The 5,902-nt window shown below is 32.5% G+C and overlaps 1 long non-coding RNA gene across 1 annotated transcript; it reads left to right on the top strand.

Annotated features, from left to right (window-relative positions):
- The first annotated feature begins 1,118 nt into the window (after positions 1-1,118).
- LOC134684064 (uncharacterized) lies at positions 1,119-3,480 on the top strand. Its single transcript, XR_010101158.1, has 2 exons — positions 1,119-1,240; positions 2,663-3,480. It is a non-coding gene; the product is annotated as an uncharacterized LOC134684064 (long non-coding RNA).
- The last annotated feature ends 2,422 nt before the right edge of the window (positions 3,481-5,902 follow it).

Below are 5,902 nucleotides of genomic sequence, written 5' to 3'. Positions count from 1 at the left end.
ACCAAAACAGACCATGGATACAAAGTTACGTGAAGATGTTGTCAGACCGTGTCCAGTCGTGTTCAGATTTTAATAATTTGGACACAAAACGAGTTAAACTTTCCCGTTGGTTATCAGGGGTTGCCCCCCTTTTAAGAATAAAATTTAAAAAAAAAATAGAAAGAAGACGGTTTATGTTAACTGAGTCTATCACGTCCCTTTAATCATGTTAATTAAATTAAAAAATACTCAATTTGAATTCTTTTTTCTTCCTATTTAATAATTTAACATTTTTTGTTATATATTTTAAAAAGTAGCTCAAAGACATACTGCTGCACAAACCGCCGCGAATTGACTAAAAAAAATCAACAGATTGCCGAAATAACATTTATTTATTGAATACAAGCACCTGAGCCTTTATATTTTATGGTTAACAAGTGATTGCAATACATGTTTATGCAATTACAGTCTGAAGTGGTGAAAAATGTGTCATCTTGACGCAACAGATCATTTTTACACCCTTATTAAATAATTTCGGATGTCGGCCGTGAACACTTGAAAACGTAATCTTAATATGTTTAATTGAATTTAAGATGTAACATTTTTTAATATAATTGTAAATGAATGCATTCTCATTTAACTTTTAATGTTAGCTATATAAATTGCATTTGAGTATAAAATTTGAGGCAGGGAAAAACTATATCTTTTATCGTTTTCCGTTTATTGTCTGTTCATTTTTGCCAGACTCATGAGTTTGACTTTTCATCTTTATTTTTAATGTGTCTATAATTCGAGAGCCTCAATAAAAAAAATTATTACATTCCAGAAGACTGCTTTAAAAAATAAAGTTTGAATATTTATATAGCAGAAAAAGGCTTATGAAATCATTCAATTTACATATTTGAAATAGGTTTGATAAATTATCAAAAAAATGTTTATTCGTCAGTGTACCTGAAGTACATTTAAAGACCAGGTTATATATATTACATGAATACAGCATAATAAAGCTGGTTTAATTTGAATTACTATCCATTAGGGAAATTTTTCGACGATAATCAATCAAATCTGACAAGTTTTATTAAAAACGGAAAATAATTCTACGCCCGTAAACGATTTAACGTTACCGTATCTTTAAAATACCTCTGCATGTCGGCAGTGTCTGTCAGCGCTGCAAATGGCAAACTTATTTTGCATAAAATCGTTGACATGGTAGATGGACACTGCAGTACAATATTTATAGCTGAACTGGAAATTACAATTGGTGAGTAGAACATGCCTATCAGACATGAGAATAATCATTGATCCGGCCAAGAAATTGAACAGTTGAAGGGAAAATGTTTACATTTGTTACATTTGTGCATACAGGTATGAATCGACTTTCTAATACACAACATTCTTGCACAGTAACTTGTTCAAAGGCAAAGTAAGAATTTGGGCTTGTTAAAAAATTGTTCCTGTGATTGGACCCCCTCCTTTTTTTGGTAGATCAATGCATGATTTGAAAAGGACTTGGGTACATATAAACTCTGGTTTAAATCCCCCTTTTATAAAGGGCTGGATCCACACCTGTTTATTGCCTAACATGTGGGGTATTCACAATGGTTTGGTTGTGCGGGATGGCCTATTACAAGACCTAACCCCCTGATCGAGTAACCCTAAATATTTATAGAACAGAACATATTTTATTTCCAATTAAGGGCCCACAAGGGGCACACAGAGCATACATGAATAAGGGGAAAAAAGAATATTGATTTGCATAGATACAAACATTTTTTTGACATACAGATACAATACAATTACTAACTCCGATTCACTTTTATAAATTTACCAATAGCATTAAGGACCTGATTGTCTTCACAGTTTAATAAATAAATAAATTTATGCTGATTATCAAGTATAGACAAATTTGGAATTCTTTGTATTGTATGTCTAATAATGTATTGATAACTGTCACGTCCTAAAATTTGCATGAAATATTTGTCACTGGATTTTTTTATAACCCATAACCAACCAATCTTCACATGTTACGATGATGATGTACTCATTTATATAGCCACTGGTGGCTGATGTACAATAATTATAATTTATCACATATTTCATGTATTTGTAATGAATACCTTAAGTTTTGCATATGCAATAACCATGATAACCTCAAAATTGCATGGGGCAAAAAAAGAGTATATTAATATTGTGCCCTGATTCCAAATAATGTGACGTCATTGCCTCCTTAATGCCACATTTGCGATAAAATATTCAAGATTTTACATTTTATGTTTCATTGAATTGTTATAATTGACCTTTTTTTTCTCTTTTCTGCAGAACTGAAATATGTGATAAACAGATTATAACATGTCTTTTCCATATTGGCCCGGGTATCATCCCTCGACCCATATCTGCTCTCGGCTAAAGCTTCGAGGCCAATATGAGAGTTTTGGGATGATACCAAGGCCAATATGGAAAAGGGGATGTTATAATCTATACATACTAATTGCTTTGTCATGTTTGTAATTATATTCAACAAATTCTATTTTAAAATAAAAAAGTATTATTAAAAGAATTTGTTGAATTATTATTACTACAATTGTGACAAATCAAATACATGTAGTTATATATGAAATATTATTAATGCTTTTGACTTATGTAATTTTAGATACTTAATTCTTAATGTATATTTTTTTTGTAGATAAGATATCACATTGGTTTGAGCATGATTCCCAGCCAGATTATGAAGGGGCATATATCATGTATACATAGGAAATATAGTGTCACTAAATTACTCAAATACGGTACATGTACCTCATTTGTACCTGTAGCTGTAAATTGTGAAATGGTGGATTCATTCATAATTTTGAGTTACTTATTGCGTTTGGAAATAAGGTTGATAAAGCTAACAGCATTATGCCATGCTGTTGATGGGATGTTCTGATTGTACAAAAAGGAAATTGTGAATTTAACAAAAAGCAAACATACAATTCATAGGAAAAAATGTAGGAAATTGGAATAATGGAAATTCATGGTTTCTGTGATTATCTTGCAATCATTGTCAATACTAAAAGTGCATCATCATGATCATACATGTATACATATATCTGAATTCACCTTGGATAATTATTCATTTAAAATATTAAAGAATTTGGATATAATAAGAATTTCTATGCTGACATTGCTACTGTTGGCTACATGTACCACCATGGTGTGTTAAACCTTCTTGACCTTCCATGAGGGTCTGTCACGGTCCGTCACTATTATTTAGTGTCATATGCATGATGATGGAAGTTTCACCAACCTAGACAAGCTTTACAGCCCTGGTACAGTTGTTGGTTAGAGTCAAATGACAGCTTGCTGTATACATTTGTAGTTATAATAGTCTGAATGTACAATGATGTATCTTCATGTATTTTGATAATCTTCTAAATTACTGTTCATTCTAAAACTGGCATTTTATACTAGTACATGTACATGTAGTAGTCGAACATATTAAACAATACATGTACTTCAAAGTATCATTTTATTTTGTCTCGCCTTACACAAAAGTCATGAAAGTTGGTTGTATGCAAGAAATATGTATTACAGTCTTAGGGGGATGATGTAAGCTATTTTTATAGAGCTTTACATTTTAAAAGTTTAAAGAGCTGGATGTTTCTTGTCTTGTATTCAGATACATGTACTAGTAGCTAATATGTTATGATGTTTCAGTCTGTCATTATATCATCATGTCCATTGCACTTGACCTCATTTTCATGATTCAGTGACTGCATGTAAAATATACTGTTATTTAATCAGTGAAGTGATCTCTTATACTGTACATTTTATTATATGTAATTGGATACATTTTATTGTATATGAGTATCTTGCAAGGTCTACTTGTCTATCAGGTTAGGTTGACCTGACCTTGACTTTATTTCATGGATAATTTAAGTGATTAAGGTTATTTCAGTTTAATATAATGTTAACATGGTTAGTATATAAAAAAAAGATGTGGTACTATTGCCAATGAGACAACTATACACAATAGACCAAACTGACACAAACATTTACAACTATAGATAACCGTACGGCCTTCAGCAATTAGCAAAGCCCATAACGCATAGTCGGCTATAAAAGGCCCCGATAAGACAATGTAAAATAATCTAACAGCCTTATTTATGTAAAAAATGAACGAAAAAACAAATATGTAACACATAACAAACAACAACCACTGAATTACAGGCTCCTGACTTGGGACAGGCACATTCATAAATAATGTGGTGGGGTTAAACATGTTAGTGGATTAAAGGTTTGTTTCTCATATACTTTGTAATAAAATTAGAGACTGGAAATGGAGAATGTGCCAACAAGACAACAACCCGACTACAGAACATACAACAGCAGAAGGTCATCAATGTTTTGAATTGCTATTAACTACATTGTACATGTATAGGATCACTATTTTTGGCATATGGAACGAATGTAAGGTGAACATGTTTGACATTTTTTATTAGCTGATTTCATCTGACCATGACACCATTTTCATGTTTTTTATGTTTAGTCTGTTTCTCTGTTACCATGGTTTCTATAAACGGTTAACCATAAATTTGGGGTATGGAAGAACTGTAAAGTGTACATTATTTGTCATCTCTGTCTGGCATGGTTGGTTTGACTGGACTTTTTTTTTAATGGATTATTGATAATGTAAAGTATATGTGATACTTATAGACTAGTAAAATCTTCTTATTACAGAATTTCAATAAAAAAAAATATGAATAAGGCCACATTTTAAAGAATGTCTGTTTCCCATCCCAATGGTCTACCCTTGTAAACAGACCAGGAAGGTTTGAGGTTAAATTTTTTTAACTGGCTGTCATAGCATGATTACATGAATGGATTGACTTGTCCAGTCAGCGCATCCTTTGAGTTGTTTGTGCTGAATTTGAGTGTATTGTTTGAGATAATCAATTCTTTTGCCTTTAACACTTTTCAAAAATAGAAAAGATTATTTTCATGATTTTTGGGAACGAAAATAATTTCGATTGTTTATGGAACATAATTTTTTGACCCGTGTGGGGGAGGGGAAACAAACATAATTTTTGATTTTGCCTAAGGGACGACATCAAAAGTTCAATGAAGGATAAAAAACTTAATTCACATAGTTTTTTCACTGACCCCCAAACCCCCCCCCCCCCCCTCTTAACTTAATTTGGAAAAAAATGATTGACCAATAGGTATATATATATTTAAAATCGATTTTAGATTGACATATCTTGCAGCAATGTTGACCCCACCCCCACCCCCAAACTATTTGATTTAAGTTTGTTATCCTACATCGATCTTTTGATGTCGTCCCTAAGGAGATATGGTATCAGGGGCTGATCCAGCCTTCTCAAAAAAGGGGTTCCCAACCCAGGACAAAGGGGGTCCAACTTAATGTTCCAATTCAAATGCATTGATCGTCCCAAAAAAAGGGGGGGTTGCAACCCCCCGGAACCCTCCCCCTGGATCCGCCACTGGTTTGAATTTTGATGAGACGACTATCATAACTATAAACCCTAAACCATGTAGACCAAGTGATTTTCTTGTTAGCCACTATATAATGGGTCACTGCACACCCTTCAGCAATGACCAAAAACTTCATAATGAGACCCTATAAAAGGCCCGGCTTGGAAAGAGGCATCTAACAGAGTTAATGTAAAAATTCAGACGAGAAACCCAACAGTGATGACAACTTGGTTTATATAATACAAGTATACAGGAGCTACAAACAAACAAATATATGACAAACCGCAATCAACAAAAACACTACAGACAAAATTAACGGGAGATTATTCAAACATTATTTATTTACTTATATTACTTATATGTAAAGTAAATAAAATTAACTTGTACAAGTATTACCCCTGACGTTCCGTGAAAATTGTTTTCAAAAACCTAATTTGTCCATAATTCT

Source organism: Mytilus trossulus, chromosome 9, assembly GCF_036588685.1.
Source record: "Mytilus trossulus isolate FHL-02 chromosome 9, PNRI_Mtr1.1.1.hap1, whole genome shotgun sequence".
NCBI lineage: Eukaryota > Metazoa > Mollusca > Bivalvia > Mytilida > Mytilidae > Mytilus > Mytilus trossulus.
The sequence above is the reverse complement of the archived record's forward strand: the minus strand, read 5'-3'. Positions and strand labels throughout refer to the sequence as shown.